The 25661-nt window shown below is 40.3% G+C and overlaps 1 long non-coding RNA gene across 1 annotated transcript in view; it reads left to right on the top strand.

Annotated features, from left to right (window-relative positions):
- The first annotated feature begins 11314 nt into the window (after positions 1-11314).
- LOC129213825 (uncharacterized) overlaps positions 11315-25661 on the top strand; it is a 65431-nt gene continuing 51084 nt past the window's right edge. The window contains exon 1 of the long non-coding RNA XR_008579546.1: positions 11315-12884. This is a non-coding gene — a long non-coding RNA (uncharacterized LOC129213825). The remainder of the gene's footprint in view (positions 12885-25661) is intronic.

Below are 25661 nucleotides of genomic sequence, written 5' to 3'. Positions count from 1 at the left end.
TACTACACAGTCTGAAAAACCAAGTTGCATCAACTTCTGTAGCAGTCAGTATTAGATCTTTCAGGTTTCTATGAGGCTTGGCCAGCATACTTCTTTTCCCAAAAGTCTTAAAATGAGGGCACTTGATTTTGCATCAGAATCTGCAAGAGTTTATGTGTATTTTCACTCTTCATTAAAAAAGTAATAGCACAATACACAAGAATATTCCAGAGAATATACAAATATACAAAAAATCTTGCTGTATAATTGATGGTTTAATCCAAAAGCCTCTTTAGTATTCTTCCTATCTGAAGGCAAGATTTACTTTTCTTCAAGTTTGCCACATTTCAAATCAAACCAAACAAAAAATATCCAGTCAAAACATAAAAAGAGGGAAGATCACACAACACTCTCAAACCCACTAACATAATCTGCTTTTCATCTTTTGCCACATGTTTCTTCCATACTCTCTATGATAAGTTTATAGCAAGTCTTTAAACCCCAGATAAAGAATCCCCAAAACAGATAATTAGAGGTCTTTTCTGTCAATGGTACTATATAATAAAATAAATACTGATCTACCAGAACAAAGAGGTTATACTCGCAAATGAAAGCCTCAACCTTCTAACAGCCACATCACTAACAATGATAGGAGATATATATATATATATATATATATATATATGTATATCTCAAATGAATGCTTTAGAGATCCAGCATTATCATCAACATTTGAGATCAACTTGGTCTTGTTGAAAAAAAAACCCAGTTATTTTAGGTATTCTGGACACTGGAAATTTCACACACTTTTTTTTTCCAAACCAGCCAACCCTTCAAATCCTCAGGTGCATGGGACCAATTGTTGTCACTCTGAATAAATTTGGACTTAAAGCAGGAGTGGATTCCTCCCACCCATCTGTCAATCTGTAGTAGACAGGATATTAGACAAGTGATCACAACTGTCCCTTCTAGACTTAAAATCCACCAATCTTCAAAATATCATATTCAAAACTGTATATGCTTACATCCCTGACTACCTAGTTGTTTGAATATATTTTTCAATTTGCTACATTTTGAGAGTCTTGTAAAACTATGTTTTAAAAAGAACATTTATAATGTATGTGTTTTCCGTTTAGTCGCCATTTTCAGTCTCCTAGGAGTCACTAAGGCCAGACTTTTCTTCTTGCTTTACATATGGTTGGCAGCAAATGAAGCAGTTTTCATTTTGATGAAAAATCTCTGTATATAACCTGTCACCCTGAGGAAGAGGCACATCCTGTTTAATAAGAATTTCCTCCAAGTGATCCAAGAAAAGTCCATTCAGAATCTGCATGTGACCAAAAGAAAAGAGTGGGGGAATGATTTGCTTATATTATGTTGTAATGATAATGTGAAAAGCAACAAATACAGTATGTATGTAAGCTTAGACAGCTTGTAGCCTTTGCTTCTCTATACTGCTTTATAGAGAAAACACAGATACAGAAGAATTCTTTATTTATTAAAGCAAAAATGGAATGTAAAGAATTTTGCTGGCACTACATTTTTGTCCATGATATTAAGGGTGACATAAGATGCCGATTAACAATAATCTGGAAAAGTGTCACAGCTTTTAAATTCAAGAAACTACTAAAGATTATCTAATTGTCTAAATTTTACCCCCATAGGCACTGCCAGACTTTCTTGCCACTTGTAGATGTGTTAGGACGTTCAAGAAGTGATTGGATACATCCAGTTCATTAAATAAAAATCCAGTGAGACTGAGCTGTTACTAAATATGAAGATAGTGTTTCTGGTTAAAGAAGTCCCTGCATGGTAGTTTTCTGCAGGCTTATCCTGTTCTTGTATTCTCATCTCCTCGTCCATGATGGGCCATTGGTGGGAATTGGTTACTGGGCTTTCATCCAGTACCACTCACACCTGATTTAACACAGGGCTGACCATTCCTATGGAAGTATTAGTCAGATCAAATGCCTCAGTTCTCAAAACTCAGTTAAACAAACCAACCTACCAGAATTGCTATTGTCTGAAGATACAAGAAATCAATGTCAGTAGTGCAAAAAAAAAGCCTCATTTTAAAAATGCCTAGATCACAGTAGCTGGTGAACCATGCTACATAAAAAGGCAAATTAATTTACTACCCTCAAAAATCTCAAAGAACCTCAAATAAGAGGAAACTCCTTCCTTGACTCCAAATTTTGGGAGGTGAAAGTCCCTGGACCTGTGAGCAATATACTTAGGTGAGACACGTGAGAAAATTCATTCTATCACCTAGCCCTTCTGTGTCCAGTCTTAGATGCTTGTTGGGAGGAGAGAATCCTCCCAATTAACAGCTTGATGTCCAAGTGGAGACCAGTGATGAGTGGCGTTCCTCAGCGGTCAGTATTTGGACCGGCACCATTTAACATCTTTGTCGGCGACATGGACAGCAGGATCGAAGATCGAGTGCACCCTCAGCAAGTTTGCCGACAATACCAAGCTGTGTAGTGCGGTCGACATGCTGGAGGGAAGGGATGCCATCCACAGGGACCTTGACAGGCTGGAGAGATGGCCTGCGTGAACCACATGAAGTTCAACAAAGCCAAGGGCAAGGTCCTGCACATGGGTCAGGGAAATCCCAAGCACAACTACAGGCTGGGTAACAGAGAATGGATTGAGAGCAGCCCCGAGGAGAAGGACTTGGGGGTGTTGGTTGATGAAAAGCTCAACGTGAGCCAGCAATGTGCGCTTGCAGCCCACAAAGCCAACCGTATCCTGAGCTGCATCAAAAGAAGTGTGACCAGCAGGTCAAGGGAGGGGATTCTCCCCCTCTATTCCAATCTTGTGAGACCCCACCTGGAGTACTGCATCCAGCTCTGGGGGCCCCAGTACAGGAGAGACATTGAGCTGTTGGAGTGAGTCCAGAGGAAGGCCACGAAGCTGATCAGAGGGCTGGAGCACCTCTCCTGTGAAGACTGGCTGAGAGAGGTGGGGTTGTTCAGCCTAGAGAAGAGAAGGCTCTGGGGAGACCTTAGAGCAGCCTTCCAGTACCTGAAGGGGCCTACAGGAAAGATGGAGAGGGACTGTTTACAAGGGTATGTAGTGATAGGACAAGGACATGTATGATCGGACATAGCCTTAAGCTGAAGAAGGGTAGATTTAGATTAGATATGAGAAAGAAATTCTTTACTATGAGGGTGGTGAGACACTGGAAGAGGTTGCCCAGAGAGGTTGTGGAGGCCCCATCCCTGGAAGTGTTCAAGGCCAGGTTGGATGGGCCTTTGGGCAACCTGGTCTAGTGGAGGGTGTCCCTGCCCATGTCCAGGGACTTGGAACTAGATGATCTTTAAGGTCCCTTCCAACCCAGATCATTTTGTGATTCTATGATTCTATAATAATCTTTCCCCACCATTCGAAGAACTGTGTCTAAGGAAGAACAGAAATGTATTCAGAGCCACAGGATGAAAATTCATCCTCTGCTCACCCAGGCTGAAAAATCAACCCAGAAGGAACATCTGCTTGATCTGGCTAAATCATCTTTTCAAAACACAGCAAAGTTTCACTTAGCAACTGGCAAATATATGGGAAAATATAGAAAAACAGAACTGATGTCTACTATAAACATTCACACACAACCACGTTAAGGGGGGTGAGGTTAGCTCAGGAAGCATAAAATACTACTGAGTTTACCCCTTATTCTTTAAAACACATTTTAAACTTCCATCTAGGAAGACATCCCTTAATAATTTCTCAAAGTCAAGTGGAGCTGGTTGTCTGCAGGGAGTAGGGAGATTTACTTTGCTTTTTTGCTTATGTTTTTTCATATCCTGAGCTACAATTTCTGAGTTTTCTTCCAACTCAGCAAAGATGCAGTGAGTTGCTGATTCCATTCCATCTTAGTTCTCTTCTGTAACATGAGTGTGAGTCATCAGAAAGTGCCCTTACAGACAGACTTCAGAGGCCTATTGGACTGATTTTATAAACATTCAGATTGCAGGGAAAGCATACTGTGACCAAACTTTTTCTGGAGGTAATCGGTGTTCGGGAAGAGATTTTTCTGTTGCTGTAGAGATACAGCAGAGATACAGTTAGACAGGGAACTAGAACAAATCCTTCTGGTGTGCACCTGATGGAGCTGGCAGGTTTGGAGCAGAGGAGAAAAGGTCTTCATTAAATGTACAGGGACACACCACCACACAGCTCTTCTGTTCTGAGTTATTTTTCAGAAACAAGTGAACAGCTGCAAGAAAAGATTGGGTACCAGTGATCTGATAAATCATGGAAGAGAATCCTGATTTTTGTTCTGAAAGTTTATCAGAAAATACTAAAACCAGAGCTGAAATAAGGGTTGTATCTGATAAGAACATAAACTTTTGCATCCAGTAAGGTTACAGGGTATAATACATTTTCTTAATTAGCAGGTGAAAGACTCTTGTTTGTTCTCTGTTCTCTGAAAGCTTCTCAGCCATTTAAAATGTTTCTTCAATTCCCTTTTTCTGCTCTCAGAAACTAACCCTGTACATACTGCTCAAAAACACTCAATGGGACAAGTACCACATTAATAGAAGACAAACACTTTGCAGGGAATGGCTTTCCAGTCCTCTTTGCTGTCTGCATCCATTTCTCTAATTCAACGACCCACTTATCGAAAAACTTAGAAATGGAAGGATACAAAACAGTACATTTAGATTCATCTATATGTAGCAAGATGGCCCTTGGGATTCTGATTCATGACTGAGTTCCTATGTGTAATGGTATTGCAAGTAATAAATAATCATTGGCCTGTCTGAGTCTGCCAGGGGGAATCTTATTTTTATTTAGGCAGAGAATGTTTTGCAATTAAAAACAATTATTCTAGGACAGGGAAAGTACTTCTCCCTTGAGAACAGTACGGCTGCAAGCTAATGTATGCCTCTCTTGAGAGACTCCTCGCTGCCAGCTGCTGAGAGAGTACTTAGGTGTAGGTGAAGAGACAAAAGAGGTGTGTGACTAAACCCTAAATGTCTCCCAAGGAATTGATTTTATGCGTCATTGCAACAGTGGTTCTGCAGTTAATTTGGTTCTTCCTATAACATTTGAGTAGAGAGTTGTGTGGAGAAAGGTAACGCCATTCCACAAAGGATTTCCACACTTTGATATTTGGTTCTGATCTGCCATGGAATGAGAACCATACATGCCTAAATTATCTCTGAAGGCACGAGGAGCTCCAAACTCAGGGCAGACTGGTGGATCTTGGGAGTCTTTTGCTGCCAAGGAGCTGCAAGGCTGGGAGGAGTGGGAAGAGATGAGCTTGACAGGAAATGATATACACATTTTTGACAGAAACCTATGGGTTTTGAAATTCTCCCCTGGTCTATTCCAAACTCTGGTGAAACCGAAGGCCTTCTGCAGAATGTTTCAATTTAAGAGAGGCTGACAAAGTATGGCATCTTTTGGATCAGCAGAAGTTATGAGCTATTTGAAATACAAATAAAGATTTTGAGTATAATTTTTTACAGCTATGTAACCAAATTACTTTGCTTTTAGGTCACTGTGCAACAAAAATCGATTCTTTCTTTGAATAATCTGGTAAGATACAAGTAACTGCTTGGCTAAATTTTTGGTCCCTGATGTTTCATCAGATATGGGTCTAGTTGTACTTCCCTTCCCACCCCTCTCCCTGCACCCACAGGCTGTATCCCATTATGTCATGTCATGTTGGGTTACTTCCTACTTTAGCAACACATGCCATGATGTGACACCCCATAATTCACAGAGACAGGAACAAAGTACTCTAAACAGTAGAGTGATTGTGCTGCTGTAATATCTGGGGCATCTGTAGAGTGCTGGATGATGGCACAGGTTTTTAGCTTTCTGAATAAAAGTTGGATAGCTCAGCAGATATGCAATGCTTAATGGGCTAAAATGCAATGGTAATCAGTACCATAAAGAACCTGGTGCCTGGAGTCTCAGCAGCCCATGAAGCATAAAGTAATCAGCTCAGCCTTCTCCAGCGAGTGTCACTGCAGCTTCTACATGTGGCTTCAAGGTGCCTGAATGGATTTAAAGTGAAAGAAAAAAGTAGAGCAGAAATGCCATTCAACCCATAATATCCTGGTTCTTAGAGGAGTTGTTATTTGGAAATGCCTTGATGAACAGCGTGTTGATGATTGAGCTGTTTGTGCTTCTAGGGGGGTTGGCATATGAAACGTGCTCATTCTGTAGACTCATACTGGTGATTATTCATTCTCTTTGTTGTGGTCAGGCTTCCAAAGAGGATATGACGCCCCCTCTGCTGTTCGGAGTAATAATCCTAAAACAACATCTGCTCTGCAAGATTCGCAACCTGAGATTTAGATAGCATGCAGCAAATTAATAAAGGGACACGCGTTGCAGTACAAAGACAAACTAACAAGTTAGAATGGTTTTAATAGTCAGTGGTCCTCACTAGCATAACCCTGCTAAATAAAGACTGTTATCTTGTAGATGAGTTTGGTGTTTCCAGGACTCACCTTCATGGAAAGCAGAGATTTTCTTTCAGATATGAAGTTAGCGTAGACATTCTAATTTGCACCAGAAAGAACAAGAGCAGACCCTTTGTGAGGAAGGAAATATTGGCTGTTTATATGTTTCGATCATGACAGGCTCCTTCCCTCTTGTGTAAAAAAGCAGTAGATTTGCATTCAGCTAACTCGGCCACTTCTCCTCAGCCATCCTCACTACAAAGAGCACAAGGTCAGAACAGAAGGAGTGGGGTACTGCTGAGGTTTCAGAAAGGTGAACAAAGGCAATTAAAAATGAAGAAGAAAAAGAAAATGGTAATGGCAGCAGTTACTGCACTGGCCTATGTAAGTGACTGTCTGGCAGGAGACTACCTGCCAAACAGCGATTTAGTGAAATCACAGGCTCTGGGTTCAGTTCCTAGAGCCGATGCAGATGTTAGGTTCATTTGCCCCATTTCCTCATCTGAAAAATGCAGGTAATTATAAAATTTCCAAATCTTTGTCATTTATAGCACTGAGGTCTTTTAGGAGTACCTAAATCTTGTCCAGTTGTTCCAATGCTAGGGTGATACATCTTCACTTAAGGTTCCACACTGAACCATGGAGCAGATTATTGCTGCCTTATATTAACAATAATAATTGTGTTAGTGTTAAGTTCCAACAGGATAGACACTGGGAGTTGATTGTGCTTCTACTGCTCTTTCCACTGTTCTGCCTCAAGCACAGAGAGAACATTAGCCTCTTTGATCAGGTAGGTATGTAAAACCAGTACACCAAAACTCTGTCAGGTTAATATTTATTTTATGAATATTGTTTAATCAGGAAGAGGTTACATTCCATGCTCTAGCTGTAGATCTGTACCCGGCTACGTAGAGAAGTGGCCAGGCTGGGTGCAAAGTATTGGCCAGAAAAGGAGCTACTGCATTTACTGCAGTATTTACCACTTTATATAACATAATAGTATTACTGAATTAAACGTGTGACTGCTGTGCAGTAAGGTTTTGCCCTGTGTCCTGGACAATCAGTTATGGTCAAGTGTAATGGATTTTAATGCTTGTCCATATGAGCAATCAGAGTCCAGAGTAACTTATAGAAAGTATGTGGGGTCATAGACGTTGAGCCCAAATGAGTCCAGCGGAATCCCACGTTCGTGGCTCCACCACAAGGCTCATCTTTCTCCTACCCCATCCACAGCCTTCTGGTTTCGCTCTGTCCCTTGATTTGTTTCATTGTCTGTCAGTTTGTGATATGATCTTTCAGAGAGTTGTGTGCCATATATCCATAGCAATGGAGGGCTGCTTCTCTCATTTCTTACACACACACAGTCAGGTTGAAATCCTTTAAAGTAAAAATGAAACATTTACAGCTCTAGCATGCATATTTCATTCAATTACTTGGAAGAAATTTGACTCAAAACTCTAAGTACAGAGAAACAAAGTACCACAACAAAAAAAAGTATTTCAGATTTTGGGATGTTTGATTCTTTTGACCAACAATCAACATTTTCTGCATTAGCCAGGCACTCCATAGAATTTATCACTTAGTGGAAAATTTACTTTTCCTTTAAAAATTATTCTCAGCCAGACACTTCAGTAAATCCATAACATGGCAATGCCTGTATTGTCTGCAAATGCATTTTTCTTTCTTATAAACAGTTAAAATCAGCAATAGACTGCTACCTGGAATAATGGCCATACAGTGTACTGAATACAGTAAATTCTTAAAATTAAAATTAAAAGACCATAGAAAAATGTGGACAAATGTTACTGCTTTTCTGGTGCAGTATGTTAGATGCATCAAAAAGTAAAGAAAAAGAAATTCAAAGAAAACATTTTCAATTTCCTTGAAAATCTGATTAAAAAGAAGAAAGGTAAATAATTTAAACAGGTATTTTTTAAAGCCTTGCTGTTACCAAGGATTTCAAAATACAGCAGAGTGTTTCAAAACATTATTCTTTAACATGAATATGTACCTTTTCATAAGGATGTCCTTTGATGAGCTATAAAAAAGAACAATAATGAAAGATAAACTGAAGTTCCTTTTTAAAGAACCAAAATTAAAAAAGCAAAACAGAAAAATAAAATCATCTGCCAACTTCAAAAGAGTTTCAAAGCATAAAATTCCTTAAGCCTGAAACATAATTTAATGATTTATGTTTAAGGATAGAGTGTAGAGCTTTGTAGAGCTTTGAAATCTTGAGAAAACAGGAAAAAATGAGTTGTCTTTTTTGTGACTAATGACAATATGTCCACAAAGAGTTTCTAATTGTGATAGCCCAGATGTTTGGGATGTATGAACATGTCACACCCAGAAATCTTTTTAACTTTCAGTTCCTTTTTTCCTGTGGATTTACATGAAATAAAACATTGTTTAAGGTCAGCTTGCCCAACTGGAACGTATTCAGCTCAGAAGTCTGTTTAGAAATGAGGAAAAAAAATAAAAATCTCTTCCCCTCCCAAAATGGGGAGGATACACCCATGCTGCTTCACTCAAAGTGTGTCTGCACTCTGGATTTTGTTAGTTGTGACAGTTGCTATGAGCTGTGTATTTGTTGATATTTACTTGCATTGATCTTGTAATTTCACTATAACCAGAAATTAGATGGTGCCAGAAGACTGAGTGATCACATAGGCAGTGTCACACAGCGCTTTCATTCCATGTAAACTTACTGTCTCTCTCCCTCTCTAAATGGAAAGGGTTACTAAAATGATTAGCTTAGTCTAAGTGCCTCACTTTTATTTGTGTAAAGCTGAATGAGGCAAATCCCCTATGCTATGATTTTACAGAAATCAAGCATGTGTTATCACCCAATCTGCAGCTCTGACCAGATCTCCATTCTTCGTAGCTCCTTAAAAATGCACAGGTCAAAAGCCCCTCCTTGGGCCTGTGATTTTCTGTATGGTTTTATTTCCTGTTAGCTGCTGAAATTAGCAAAAAAATGCTGATAACAGAAAATCAAATCCTGGTGCTCCAGTTTTATTGCATGAGGCTAGGGTGAGCTATCAGTCCTCTTCTGGGAGTCCTGGTGAATGTTAAAATGGGTCTGTTTTTATAGGTCTACTTGTGGCAAGGCATGAGCATAAAAAGAGGTGCAAACTTGCTTGTAAGTAAGTACAAGCCTCTTTTCACGGATGCCAAATAAAGACAATATTTTGGGAGGGATACTATGGGTTGCAGCCATTTCTTACCAACATTTGTGCTCAATTCTCTGTACAGCACCCTGTATGGATGCATTTAGATAACACTGTTTCTTTAAAAATAAGGGTAAAGCTTGAAATAGGAACTCTCTAGCTTAGCGTGTTTGCTGAACAAACACTGAAAGGCGGCAGGGAGGTAAATCATTGTAGCATGCTGAAGGGAAGCGTGGCATTACTTATGAATGACTGCATGCATGGCTGCCTGACTCAATGAATGAATCACCCAGAATAAGGCTGTGCAGCCCGATGAGCACAGAAACTGCTCTGATTTTCATTTACAAAGCTTAATCATAAATATTGTATATTCTACAAGGCAAGGAAGGAAGCCGCAGTCAGACCTGGTTAATGTGTTTTATTTCCAGGGCTGGGTAGGTTGGATCGCTGCGGTGCTCACCCCTCTGAGATCACCTGTGAGCATACAGTGCTCTCGGTTCCAGCAGCGCAAACATTTCAAGCCAGGCTGGGGTTCATTGACCTGACGGGCTGCATCACATACACATTCATTAAAAAGAATAGTGCCATCAGGGAAAAATTATACTATGAACTATCTCTTATACTACAGAGTTTTAAAATCCAGGGGTATTTTCTAATAACTTAAATATTTCCATGCTGGCTTCCATTATTAAATAAAACTAGGCAGAGCCTAACAGGCCAACATTTATAAGGTGTTTATGGTGTGGCAAATGCCTCGTGTCAGACTATCTAAAAACGTCACCAACATTGACAGTTTCAGCTGATGTACCACATTTTGGAACCTTGGAAGCTTTCATAGGAAATAGATTTCAAACGGTGAAATATTGTCTGCACTGAGGGACAGTGTCTGTGTTATGACTAGTTTAACTCCATCAGTGGAATTTCATATTGTAGAACGAAAATTTTCACAATTTTATTTTGATTTTGAAAAAGAAGTACAACACAGCAACATATTTTGCAGTCTTCAGTCTCTGCTTGAAAAACAGTTTTGCTACTTTTTGTCATTAGCAAAGTTTACTATACCATGATGCTCAGAAGTCACTCTATTTCTCCAGTAAAAATAAACCTTCATTAATAACAAGTGATGCTGGAAATCCACTCAAATGCTTTGAATATCATAACTGCTCCAAAATCTTTTAGGACTTTAAGTTAGATTTCAAGCTCTATGACTAGAAATTGATTTGCTCTGATGAGCTATGATGTACAGACAAATGATGACATTTTATTTCAAGATACCACTTAAAAAACCCCACCAAAACATAAAGAGCAAATTTTAAAAAAGAGACTACAAAAATATCTCTGCTGGTTAAGTCAGATAATTTTTAACTAAAAGACGCTGTGGTTCATTGGGCTTTGAGCCTAGGCAGATTGAGACATAATACAGCCATGTTTTGTGAATATGTCACACAAAAGAAGTATCCTGAAATTAAATGATAGGACAGACTAGAGTATATAACATAAATTGCAGAAAAGACAGCATGAGATGGTGGCGAACAAATTTGGAGTAAAATTTTAAGGCTAATAGCAAAAGTTACATTTACAGAAACAATCCAGCTAACATGAAGAGAGTTTTCTGCTTGTTGTTTTGTTTTGGTGGGGTTTTTTTTCTTTTATTTCTTTCCCAAAGTGTTTAAGATGGAAGTAGGCTGCTCCAAATGAAATAAACAGAAGCTTAAGGTGAGGTGAAAAAAATGCATGGGTGGCAAGGAAAGCAGAGTTAGCCTGTGTATCTATTGTGCAAATACTTAATTTGCTCTGAATAAACTGCCATAGAAGAGGTTTGTAGCGGGATCCACAGTAGCTCACATGCAGCTGTACAAATCAAGCCCGAGGACACTTGAACATATGTGGACAAGCTTTGCAGGAGATCACTGCTGAGACCATGAGCAGTGTTGTCATGCACCAGTGATGTTCAGATGGACACCAACTTAGTCACAGCCTCACAGATACTTGCAGAAAATCTCCAGCGCTGCTGGGAACATGCCCCAGGCAGGTCAGGAGGAGCGTTCATGGCAAAGGAGTCCCTTTCCTTTAGTGTCAGCTCTGCCCTTACAAACCCTGGCTACCAGCAGAACTGCTTTCTATTGACCAGCCAGGGCCTGTGCTCCAGAGGTAAGATACTCACATGCTAGGACACCCTTTTCTGCGTGATCCTGGTTACATATGGGACAGAAAGGTCAGTTGTTAAAAACACAGATGCTCACCACATGATTTGCTGTGACCGCAGCCATCGCCATGGCTCCTCACTGCTCCTCTGAGCATGCAGCTGTTAACATCTGGCATGGATTTTGAGTATCTCCTTGGTAATGCAGATTGGCATTTCCCAGGACACGACATCTAACATTTGCTTCTTGTAATCAGGCGGGACTGCTCTTGCAGAACATGGAGGCTGCAAGCCACATGCTACTTATTTCAGAGACTCAAAGGACAGGGAAGCGCTCGCAGATGGGAGGTGACAGTGGCTTCCCAATGTACTTTTGTGGATGCATTGCAATGAATATGCTGGGCTCAGTAGTTCTTCCTAATTTCTCCTGCAAAGGGGAAATCATGGTGCCAACAGCACTAGTACAGTGTCACTGCCAGTCATATGGTGCAGCCCCACCACAGGGGCCATGGAGCAACAATTCAAGAGTTATGCACAGCTTACAATCTGCAGAGATCCTTGTTACTTCTGGCTGTTCTCTGCTTCTCTGTTAGCTCTAGATCTAGAAATCTCACTCTATTACAACCCTTTCTACTGCAGCTGATTGTCCTATGAGGAGCACACTCCACCTTCCTCTAGGCATGAGGCTAGAGGCCTGCATGGGATTTCAAAATACCCTGTAGCTCATGAATACAAAACTACTGTAAATGATCTGTGGAAACGCAAGCATGAAAAGTAATGTCTTATCCAGATGCAATACATCGCGTAGGCGCATGAAGATACCTTTGTAAAGGGGTACCCCAACGCATGAACCCCTCCTCCTTGCAAACATTCAGGCACAGCTACGACTTGATGGTTGGCTGCCCTCGCAAAACCTCCTGTTGGTGCAACGTCTGATGTGCCAGCAGCTCCTGCTTCCCAGCGGTTTGCTGCCCGGGCTTCCCCGCACAGCAGCTGCTTCTGCTCACACACAGCTTTTAGGACTCTTGTTGAACCGTGTCTCCTCTGATCGCAAGATCTATTTCCTCCTCCTGTTTGCTTGGCACCGTGGCGTCTGCCGGTGGGGTGCAGAGTGGGGTGACCATGCCCTCCCCCCGCCTTGCTGAGCTGGGGAGCTGGAGAGGGATACCTGAGGTAGGGAACTGAGATTAAGTACCCTGAAATGCATCAGAAAGATTTGTTATGATAATTTAACCTGCAGTGTTATTCAGATCTAAAGCTACTCTCACTCTCCTGTTCCTCCCTGGGGTTAGAAACCTGTACAAAATGCAAATAAGAGATCCAGATCTGGAGCCTGTATACCTCCAGGTTTCTGCTTGCCTGGTAGGGTCTAGGATCCAGTTCAAAAGCTGGGGGAGCACTAGGAAATGCAGCTCTGCACCAGGAGGCAGACCTCCCCTGCTTTGCCCTCCAAACCAGCACAATAGAGCAAACAGCAGCTTCTGCACAGATGCTCCCAATTGTAAGCATGGAGATTTTTCTGGCCTTGGCTATTTTAGAAACCGAGTTTCCAGCTCAGGTCTTGAATGCATTTTGAACGTACATTCTCGCATTTTCTGTCTTTCCCCTGGCTTTCTCTGGCAGATCATACAGTGCAATACTGAATGCCTAAAAATAATAATACAAGAATCAGTTTTTATACTTTCCTTTCTGTTTCATTCCCTCAATTCAATTTCTTGGATCAGTTTTACTGTGATTGTACCTAAGCGAAGAGTCCTTTCAGCGAGGAAGTCAGTCCTTTTAAAAAATATTCACTTGTAAATAACTGAGTGGGGTGAGTCATGCAGCAGGAAAAAGTTAAGAATCACAAACACCGACTCCGGTAATACATTGCTTCTATTAGTAGCAATTTCTTTATGACCTTAAGACTTCCGTAGCAGCATAAATATTTTACATGGTTGAAGCAATTCGAATAATCTTAGTTAGCTCAGGCATTAAAAATGCAGCAGTGAAGGAAGGGAAGCATGCTAACAGCATTCAGGCTTAGAATTATAGTCACAGTCATGACCGTGTCACTGCACGGTCATAACTTTCCAGGTGGATTTACAACACAGCAGTTGCCCGTTGGCCAAAACGCAGAGAACTGAAGCTGGGACCTTCAGAACCAAAAATCATAAGCCTCAGTTTGAGCTGAAGTGCTGTAAATACTCGGAGTGAATCTTGCCTCTGTGGGCTAAGTGCTACATGCAGGGGGTTGCAGTAGCGTGCAGATATTTCTCAAAGAACAAGTTGCAATAATGTTATAAATCATGTAGATTTAATATTTTTTAGTAGGCACTCCATGTCAAAATAGGGGATAGAGACATTTTGGCTACTTCTGTAATGCTAAATAGGGCTGCTGTGGTGGAGCTTCTGTGGGGCTGTGAATAATTGCAAAATAATTTCAAAGAAAAATAATTGCAAAGCAAAATAATTGCTTTGTTTGAGGTCTTTTTCAGTTGAAAAAAATAATGTGGCGACTGGCCTGCAGGCTATCAGAGTGGTGTTTTCATAATGTGAAACTGGAGCTGTATGTTGCATGTGTGCACAGGAGACAGAAAGAGTTGAGACTTTCATGTACCAAACTTTAAAATCCAAAAATAAACATGGCCCTGCTGAAGATCATGCAAGCTTTCTTCCTGATTGCATTGCTTTCTGGTTTGATATATTTCTTGCCTATCTTATTTGAATTTGATGTTTTGAGGGTAGGAGCACCTGGCAGCTGTGGTTATTATTGCAAATTCAGTAACAAACAGTGCTAAGGGTGATGAGTTTGTTTGCAGGCTGAGCGTGGAAAAAGCACTTCAGATCTAGGTCTAATGTGGATTGGTTACATGAGCTAGACCTTGCTGGTATAGCTGTCTCATGTCTTGGCCCAAGCACTGGCCTGGACATGATCTCTCAGAGGAAAGTGGAAACACATCTTTTGAATAACATGTATACCATGTCTTTGTGATGTGTATGCCATGACTTCGTGAGAAATGTCATTCCTTACCATTGTGGTGATTGTCATGGCCCTTGGATCCATATCGCATTCAATATTTGTTGAATGAAACTCATTCATTTAAGCACTATGGGTACAGTATTCCACAAAGATCTTCTTCCCCAACCAATATTGGCAGATCAGAAAACATCTTCATTAAAGAAAAGTATATTTTCCTATACACATGTCAGCGTGTTCCTTTCTGTTCTTTTCTTGTCCCATATAGAAAAGATGCTTGAGCAATGAAAGAGGTGCTGTAGTTCATTCTCACTGTGGACCGCTTCCAGTGTTATTACTTTCTTATTTACTCTAGTTTTCTTAATATTTAGAAGATTATTTTAATAATTTACCTATCCTTTGCTTCAAGCTATTGCTATGTGAACGTCTGCTCGGGTTGCCTTGAAATATTTTATTTTTAACCGGAAGAACCCCTATTGTCTTTACTCTTTCTCATATCTTAGTTAACTAAATCTAATTGTTTTTTCTTTTGCCTAATGTTACCTTATTTCCAATGTAAGAACATTAGTGACTAGATTATTTCAATTATATTCCCAATGTCATTGCTAGACTCAGGGCTGCCCAGAATAGAGGCTAAGACATAAGCTGTTCCTTTTCTTTCACACACAGTATGATCTGAACTTTATGTAGGACTGTTCACATGAATAAATAGTTGGCAAGGTGAATCAGGGTTGAAAAATCTGGCCCTAAGGCTTAACCAAGAGACATATCAGATCAGTTCCTAAAAGATAATTGAACAATGTTAACATTTTATTAAGACATATACTACTTCGGTCTATAGAATAAACAAGTTTCCTCTCAGTCCTGTCATATGATATTCATGCTAGAATTCACTTGAACAAGAGTGCATTAATTTCATAATAAATAACTGGTGGTTATACAATACCTTTGACCACAAAGCCTTCTAAAGGCTGTGTTGTGTTCTTTCCACAGCTGCAAACAAAACAAAAAAATTCCAGAAAAAAGTGAGGCATAAGTTTAATAGCATGAGTAAACTGCAAACAGATGACAGATATTCCACAAGCAAAAGGCCAACTTTATCAGAGAAGTTATTTTTTCCCCGCTATTTGCTTGAGGCAAACAAACACTCTCAGTACATTGACAGGGAAACTGAGTCACAACACATAATGGACCAACAGTCACAGAAACTGTTGTTGTTGGAGCTGGCTTTAAAACTCAGGAACTCCTGTCCTCCAGTTCTTTGTTCACAAACTTCCTTTCCTGTGTGGACTGCATGAAAACAAACAATAGTTTTACTCAACTTTTTTTTTCTTTTTTCTTCCCAGGGAGGAAAAAAGAAAAGAGGAATGCATTTATCAGGGTTTGAAAATGCTGAAATTCACTTCAGCATATTGAAAAGGGCTTAGCGCTGTGGGAACTCTTGACCTGAATGTTTCTAGGAATCTGCAGAACAAGTTTGTTCTTCTGGTTATTAAATTTATTGTTTCGATGACTATAAGCATATTCATGGAAAACATAAGTAAATCATGAAAGTCTTATGGTAGTTTCCATGAATAGTCATTCATCTGAAACTTCATCTGGGAAGTATGTTTATCATTCATTACTTCAACATTGCCATTGCACAACCAGATAGCACAAACAAAACCATATAGCCTAAATGACATGTTGCTTACCACTAATAGTACACAGTGAATAAAGCTGGAGTGCTCTCCGGTAGGCTATCTGCAGAGCGGGATGTGTCCATCTAAATCATGCGGTGAATCCCCAGCATTGCAGACAGACAGGGAGTGTTCCTGAATGACTGGCAAACAGGAAAAAACCACTAATAGTCATTGAGGGAATGATTCGTGATACGTTATGTGATATCACTTGCTCTTTCATCTGCATGTTTTTTTTCTAGATGTGAGCTAACTTAGCCCACATTTCTCATAAAACAGTTACATTTTTGAAGCATTAAAGTCATCAGGCTAATACAGATCTAACAGCTCCGTAGCAGTCTATGGGTATGGTTGGATCAAACAGAATTTAAAAGAGTTTGGATTTAGTATGTTTGAAGCTGAATCTTTCAAGGTGTGTTTAAAGTTATCTAGAAAGCCATAGACACCATTAAAATCTGTATATTTATAGGTCGTGTTCTATATATGTGTACTTACGAAGGTTAGAGCTTGGATGGTAACAAATTCAGCTCACTAACAGTACGCTCAGTATGAATTCCCTACACAGGTGGCTTTTTCATATATCTGTTCAGGCTTATCTTACCTCAGCCATGCTTGCTACCACTTTAGTCGTCTTACAATCATTTACACCACTGCAAAGTGTGATTGAAATATCATATCATCATATCCTAACAGTTCTATATATTATCTCTGCTCTGAAAATGAGGGCTCATAGGCCTAATCTCAGTGATGTGTTCTGCATGTAAAGCGTGCGTGGATCTTTAGAGACTTGAAGTGCAGAGGCATTTACAATCCTAGCAGATTCAGTCTATGCCTTAACATATCTAATCCAGAATTCTACCTTCTAATTGAAGAGATTTCTAAAAATGTGGTTTCCTTTTTCTGGAGCCAATATTTGATGAGCATCTATTTTTTTGCCTTTCTCAACAGTATAATTCCCATATTGGTTTGCAAATCTATAGTAGCACTATTTCTGGAGAAAAAAAAAATATACTGCTTTATTTCACACTATTTAAAGCTGAAGAGAGCTGTGATGGTGCTAGCGCTGGTGGTTATTTCAGGCATATCTGCAGAGACAAACTTCCCAACTGGACCCATACATTCCTTTCTACAACAGATTTTTGCTGTAGTGCTCCAAGACTGGTTCCTTCCTCGCTTTACCTCCTCATCTGCAGCTTTGGCACCTACTTGTCCCTTAAACAATTAACAGGAAGAGGTTTCTCCTTAACTAGATTTTTTTGTAGAGGTCCCTATTACTGAGATATATATAAATATCAATATCCCTCTTATAAGAAGGTCCTAGAAATGGATCTTTGTTAGAACACACTGCTATCACTGGGATTCATGATATTTTGGAGTCACTTTTAACACAGTGACCGCACAAGACCCAGCCACCTGAGTAAATGGTACTGGTCACTGATGAGCTTGTCTCCTGAACTAACCCTGCTCTGCCAGGCTGTCACTGCTCTAGTGTTCATCCTAGGAAAAACTCGGACTGTTTGATTTCTCTTTTAGCTCTGGAGACTTTCTACATCTTGAGTGTCATTAAACCAGCCTTACTTTTTCTTTTCTAAAAATGGAGCTTGTTCTGCACTCTTAAGGCTCGATCGAGTGCTTTTTAGTCAATGGAAAACTTGTCTTTTACTGCAGTGGCGTTTGATTTATTCTCCATTTACTTTCAACTCCTGTAGTATTGGGACTGGTCAATTTTAGCCTTTTTTTGGAGGATAAAGATTTGGTTTTATGCCAGTCACCTCACCCATCCGTTCCATTGGAAAAAAAGCCAGGCTAGATCATCGCCTAGCCATTCAAAATCTATACCAGATTTTGCCTTACAACCCTTACATAGAGCATATGGACTTTGGGACACTGAGTTTGGGGGAGGAGGTGTGACAAACAGTGCTTAAAAACAGGTGGTTTTGTGTTTTGCTGAGACATATGCTGTTATTCACCCCAAGGAGAAAGGGAAGGCAGCAGAGAAAGAGGGGAAGTTTGTCCCATATGGGAGGGTAAGGGGAAGTGGGAGAACTGAAGTAAATGTAATCAGTAGCATTATATGGCAGTTTATAACCTGACTCCAAGAAACACAGCAAGCATTCAGTTACTTGATTTGGCTGAGAGTCAGCGAAAGAGATGTTGCTTAGAGTTTTGAAGAATTTGGCAACAGAACAACTACATGTGAATGATGTTGCAAGGGAGGATGTAGTACTGAGACAAAGATTTCATACAGATAATATTTGGCTCCTGACTTGCAAGATTTGGATATCTCCAATACAAACACCAAGACACTAACCGGAAAGATCAAACACACCCAATGAATTTTTATTACCTTATAAACATTGAGAAAAGCTGTCAAGCCAGCTGGGCTGCTCATCTGCTCCTAGGTACATGAGAAATTGGAAACCAAAATCTGAATTTTCCCCTCTTGAAATATTCCACCTTGAAGTACTACTTCTCTGAAAAGCTAGTATTAACACTATTTTTCTCCAGTTTGCAGCTGCTGCAGATCATTTACCACATCCCTGTGCAGTGCTGCAGACTTGTTGCGCGCTGACCCTGGTTTCCTGTTGATCTGTGACTAAGCTGTCCCCCCAAGGCCTGGCTCCAGCAGCACGAGTGGACACGTGCCCTCAGTGGGGCTCCATAATATTAATGAAATCAGTTTGCGGCAGTATTAACCTCCAGAATCTGGGATTTTGGTGGTAGAGTCCCCAGGACACCTTTATGCCTTCTACCTCCTCAATACAGCACAAGGCATATGCCAAACTAATATGCCCTATCTATGCAGCTGTAATGAAACCACTGCATTCGTCTTACTGTTTAAGGAAAATATGGTCAGGCTTCAACTCCACTTTGGCTAAGTCAATTTTCTCACACCTCAACTCCACAGCTGGAAAATGAGGCCTACTCTCTTTCTCTTACACATCGGCAGCTCTGTCAATTCAAGTAATAAATGCTTAATTTTTACATACTGCCAGCAGACAACACGGTGGTGCCCTGCTCCACATGAGTGAGGGCAGTGGGAACCCACTCAAAAGCAAAGAGTAAGTGTCAGTAATAATCCAAATCACATTTTCAAAGCAAAACACCATAATAACCACACAAAGCTGTAAACACATTTGCAGAGTCTACCAAAACCAAGTATTATAAGTTTGGGTTTTTGCAGGCTGACAAAGGCAGGGGATAAGAAAAAACAATGTGCTATGGGTAAGAAATCTTGAAATTTAGGTATTAACAAAGTATTTTCAACAGCTGTCTGTAATGATCCTGACGTGTTCGGTTATGGTAAATGTGGTGGAGGTGTCATATGTGTCAGACCGGCAATGACATCATGGTGAGATATGATACAGTGGCTACCACTATTGCCTCAGGCTCTTCTTGTCTGAGCCTTACTTTGCCTCCAACAACTCCTACTCTTTTTCCTTCAGCCTCCCACGGATGGAGAAAGGAGAGGGGAATTACTTCTTAAACAAAGTGGTCTGTAAATTATGATTGCCTCTTATTAGAGATGGGAGACTTGAAAAAGACGATTAGGACATCATGTTGTCCATGTTCTGCAAGCAAAAAAGAAAAAAAGAATTAAAATGTCAGAATAGGCTAAAGAATAGTTTGCAAAACAGAAAGATATGATCCAGAAAAATCCTTTACGAGTACCAGCACTCCATTCCTATATACTCGCATGGCAGGTACGCTTTTTGCTGTTACATGAGCAGGCACCCCCTAGGAGTGCCATGCGTTCTTGGGTAATTTATTAATGGTAGTCTACATTACACAGTGGCATTTTTGCAGATGTTTTGTTCATGGTTCCCTGTGTTCTGGGTGAGGTGAAAGCAGGTGTGGCACAGAGAGATTGGCCACATGGGGCGGGTGCTCTGAAGTCTGCTTTCGTTTAGGAACAAAAGACAGGCTGAAGTTAGGAGGGAGGAAATATGTATTGCAGCTCTGCCAAATATCTAATGCATAACATTAACACTGGCAAAAGAGGAAAGGAAATTTAAATGTGGGGTGGGGAGGCATCTCTAGGGAAAAGGCACATTAAAAAGAGTAAGAGGAACCCAAGATGAGCCTGTTCTTGATTTGAAGGCCCATGGCGTAGGAGCCTGCTGAGAGGAACTGAAAGAGTCTCTTTTGTAACAAAGGGGGCTTTGAGCGTTGCACAACCAGCTGAGAAGCGTCCTGGGACATTCACGAGACTTCTGTGGATAAATATAGAGGAGGAGGAGGAGGCAGCTGTTGAATGCTGTCTCACGGCTTACAGACAGAACACAAAGGTAATTTTTGGTGCTCAGACTACTAACCTGGTGAAAATAACAGTATTTTCTGGAGTCTGGGAACTGATGATATCTATGACAGTGATGGGGACAGGGGACTAAGTCTCTCTCTGCTTGTGGATTTTACCCTGTCGACATCTGCTCTTCCTCCCATTGCCTCACAGGCCTGGGAAACAGAGGGGACTTGGGGCTGGATCCGCAGGTGCAATTCCTGTGTAGGGATCCTGCTTGCTCTGGGAACTTCTGTCTGCTGTGAAGACAGAAGTGAAACTTTCCCTCATTTCACTGGGCACATTTATTTTAGTCCAAAAGTTATCCTGTTCCATGTGCTTTATCCTCTTGTTTTATTCCTGTAAGTTATTTGCATTAGGAAAAATAAAATAAAATAGGAAAAAAGAAAAGCCAGCAAATCTGAAATGAAAAATCCCTGTCCACACAGCCCCCCCTTTCTTGTGTCCTTTTCTTTAGAACAAAATGGCTGCCCAAGTTTCAGAAGCCTGATACAGCACAAATTTGACTGAAGACCTACTTTCAATGTAGGTGAGCAGCAAGGGCTTACACTGAGTAGTACAAGAGCTACAGTCACCTAACACTTGTGAAAGTCAGGCCCAGGACCCACAAAGTACTGTAAAATCCCCCATTACTTTCAGGAAAATAAAACCAGTGACTATTAGGCTTTGGACTTTTCCAGATTTTTCCTCTGCCTGAGTAGCAGTTAAGAAGTGGGAAAAGTAAAAAATGCACCATTGCGGAGTTCAAAATATTTGCTTTTGCAAGTTATATGAAGGCATCTGTATTCCCTTAGCAATGAATTGTAATTGCTTTGTCCCTTAGTGGCTGGATGTCTTGAATGAGGGTAGCAGTATTAACAGTACTGGTCGTAATTGGAGCTTCTCCTTCAGCTTAGGGGATAGATTTACAAGGCCAAGTTCTGCCCTCATTTAATTTCATAAAGCCTGACTGAAGATGTTGAGTGGTACTGTGATCTAACAGAAATTAGTGTCACCGGTGCCTTGCAGTACTGATTCCACATACAATCATCTAAAACAGGCTTATTCTGCTGTACTTCATAGGCTACAAGCATGTTGCAAGGATTCCTGCTAGGGGTTACCTCCTGCATTCCCAAAGGGTTTCCAAGGATTAAAGCCCAGGAGGAATTTTGAGATGACTTTATTGAATGATTTTCCTAATCATTCCAGTGGAGATACATGGGTTGCTGTCTATGCAGGGAGCTGGCATTACAACCCCTTACAATTAGGGCTATCTTGATAGAGAAGTACCGGTTTTCCATCTTAACACTTGAGAAGATGCATCTGTTATTCTCAGCAGATAAAACCTGTATACAAGTTAGCACTGGTGTACTCACTAGAATCTTGTAACTGGTGCAAATGAATATTTTACTGGGGATTTATTGGAATACTGTAACTTGAGACTTGGGAGAGGTGGCAGCATGTTATTTATGCCGGTTCGTGACAATGAGGAATTGTTGATGTCAGTGGGAGCAGAGCAAAATTCAGAAAACAGTGAAAGTTGTTGGGCAGAGCACAACCCTGGAGTGTTCAGCCCACAAAGCTCATTGATTAGATTTGGTTCATATAGAAACAGAACAAATTACTGCATGATGATATTTTCTATTTTGAGAAGAAAAGATGGCTCTATAACCTTTCAGGCTATGTCTAATTGGCCTCGGGGCTGATTCCTGGTCCTGAGATGAAGTCACATGGACTGGCTTATGTCCTGCCCCTTCTATAGCAGATTTGTCTTGAAGAAAACTAGCTGCAGAGAGCAAACAATAAAACAGTGTGGACAATCAGAGCTCCAGTGTTCAAGCTTCTTCTCTGGCTCTGTTACTTAGCACTGAAGACATATCCTCAAAGTCCATTGCAGCCCTCTTTTCTGTGATTTTATGAAAGTGGTCGTTTGTTATAATGACTTGCTAAAAGAAACTGGACAAGCTTATTAGAGTAAATCTCTTTCAATGAATATGTGGTAAGGGGGTCAAGCATTTTGTTAGTAAGGGATCTCCACTGTGAGAAAAATAATTCCAAACTTCTGGTTAACAAGATTTTAAGGTCTTCCAGCTCCTCTATTCTACTGTCTCAGTTCAAGCCCATGTCACCTATGAATGAAAGTTTTAAGACAGTCGATGTGCAGTAGTGCTGTTGTCTTTATTATGGCCTAGTGCCCATACCATAGAGTCCAGAAGTACAATCACAGAAAATCACAACTACAGCTTTGCTCACATGGGAAGGTGCCAAAGCCCAAATGTATTTGTAACCCAAGGACCCTAAAAAGTGTTTATTGAAGAATGATAATCAAGCAACTTGTAATGCTGATGTCTACATATCTCCCTGGTGCTTACCACAAGAGCTGTGTTCTATATGACGAGTATGTAGCCATGCAGTTAAATTGAAAATTGTCACTCACTTTCTTCATAATATTGGCATACAGGCAGAAGAAAATCAAGCATATAAACACTGCGGACATTTCCTTCCTGCAGACAGACTTTTCTCTATGAATTACAAGCAGTGTGTAATGAGTGAGCCATGGAAGGAGGAAACACGGTCCAGTTGCATAAATGCCGGAGGCTTCTCTAGATTAAGCACTGTGGAACACTGGGATCATTTAAAAGAAATAAAGAAGAACATGAAAGAGCTCCCCTATACTTATATCAGATTTATCCTGATGAAAAGACATAGAAAGAAAATTAAAAACTGCTCATTAAGAATAAATTATTTTCTGCAGCATTTTTCTCCTGCTCTAGAGGAAAAAAATCAACCAGGTTGCTGCTTGGCTTTTGGAAGGCTTATTGGAGAGCATATTACTTGCCATAAGACTAGGTATTTTTAATTTCTGTACAAAGGCATAGATGCATTTCTGAAATGGAACATTCAATCCTTTCTCATGCTAAAGCCCCTTCAGTTTGATGTAATTGGACTTCTTGCTTATATGATATACTGAAATCTTAATACCAGGCAGCTTTCCGAAGTAATTAGGTAGTACTTTATCACTCTGTCAATTCTCCCCTTACTCACAGACAACCTTACTATTTAAACTCCCTATCTAAAGGGGACATGCTGCTACTGAGATCCTCGTACATTTACTTCCAGAGCAGAGTTACTTTTCTTTTCAAAATGGTTCCCTGTGTAACCTGGAAAAAACAACTGCATTGATGATCAGTTATTACTCATTGACTAATAACTCATGTGTTATTACTCATGAGAGAACTCATTTGACCTAATCATGTCTTAGAATTTGGTGAACTGAATACACACACTTGCAGTTTCTGAGATGCAACATAAAAACAGCCTAACTTTTGCAGCACAGTGTCTGGGACACCACTGACTCTTCTTGTGGAGCAAGTCAAGCCCCTGGTGCCAAATGATGCTTGCTTGGGGTCCCCAGTGACAACAGATTATTTTGGTGAATATAGAGGCTATCACAGAATCAATCCTTGACCTTGAATTACTTGCTGGGAAGTTTTTCTCCTCGTTGCTGTGAGATGAAGACAAAAAGGGGTGAAAGACGTGGTAAAGTTTTTCAGCTCCACACATGAATAGAGGTATGATTTGAAAAGTTAAATTTGCCAACTATTCTGAGGTTTTGTGAATGTTAGTTAGCAAATGATTTGAGAGATCAGGACTGGAATTAATTTTAAAGGCCATATCAAAGGACAAAATGAAGACTCTCTGCACGGGAAGATCTTTTAAAACATGTGGGTGTTACTTGTTTCACCTCTGAATGTTTTTTTATCTCCTTTGAGACAAAATTGTTTTGTATGCATTTGGCAATTAAGTGATGAGGTTGTGCAATAGCACTGATAATGCACTTTGAGAAAGTCAGTAGAGTAACTTTTCATGAGCAAAGGAGGAAGGAAAGAGATCTGATAAGATTGCAGTGCATACCAGTGACAACCAGAACTGCTCTGTATCAAGATGAGAGAGAAATAGCTGCACTGATAAAAAGGAAATATTTGGTCACTGTCAGCTTCCCCAGAGCATCTACTAACACAACAGACCTAATGAGTAAATCCACATTGGCAGTATGAGTCATTTCTCTCAGCTACATGAACAGAGCTTAAAGACTATGCATTAGGCACCCTAGCTTCTCCTATTTCAAAGCAGCAGAGAATATTTTAGAGGAGCTGAATGGAATAATTATCTGATTGGGAAATAATACTCAAGGGACTGGTGTCTAGTGGGGTAAATTATAAATCGACATCAGATAACCCACAGAGAAAGGCTGTTTGAATAAGAGCAATGAAGCCTTTGGAAAAGAAACTAGGAGATCAGCTGGCCTCTGTTCAGGCTGCTGTAATGTCTTGTGCAATTTCAATTGTCATTGTGGCCGTGAGACTTCTGCTGGAACAGATACAAAAAAGGACCCTGAATTGTAATGGCAAGGGATGGTTTGCCTGGTCATGGAAAACATAGCAGGCCTCCAACTAAATACAGTATTTACATAAGCACATACTTAAGCAGAGAAGTAGCCATATAGAATTAAGGTATCTTTTGGATGATTTACAAGGATGGCATTAGCAAGGTAAAGACCATCCGTTTCTTTTTCCCACTCTCTCATTTTATTTCTTTCAGAGCTAGTGTTTGACAGCTTGGTTGAATCTACTGGCAAAACCACCTACCCAACACCGGGAGCAACTGCAGGACCATATCTTAACATCTTTCAGAAAGATAGAAATGCCAAAAAAGCACTGGAATAGGAATTGGATTAGTCTGACTTCGTGGTATCTTGGGCCTGGTCTGGCCGTGCTTGGAAATGACACTGAAGCTGCTATTTATTTTTTTGTTTATGTGCTTGCTCATTTAAGTAAATGCAGTATTTTGAGTAGTTTGTAAGGAATCTGGAAAACTCTAGTATTAATCCATACAGGAGATGACTCAGAAAAAAGTGAGTTACTCTAAGAAGGCTGCATGCAGGTGAAAGCAGAGAACTTGAGATTGTTCAGATTTTTTCAGGCATTTGCTGAACCATGTTGTACCTAATACAGGGTACTTAAAGTAAATGG

The sequence above is a fragment of the Grus americana genome, chromosome 1 (genome assembly GCF_028858705.1).
Source record: "Grus americana isolate bGruAme1 chromosome 1, bGruAme1.mat, whole genome shotgun sequence".
In the NCBI taxonomy this organism is placed as follows: Eukaryota; Metazoa; Chordata; class Aves; order Gruiformes; family Gruidae; genus Grus; species Grus americana.
This window is presented reverse-complemented; position numbering and strand designations above follow the sequence as displayed.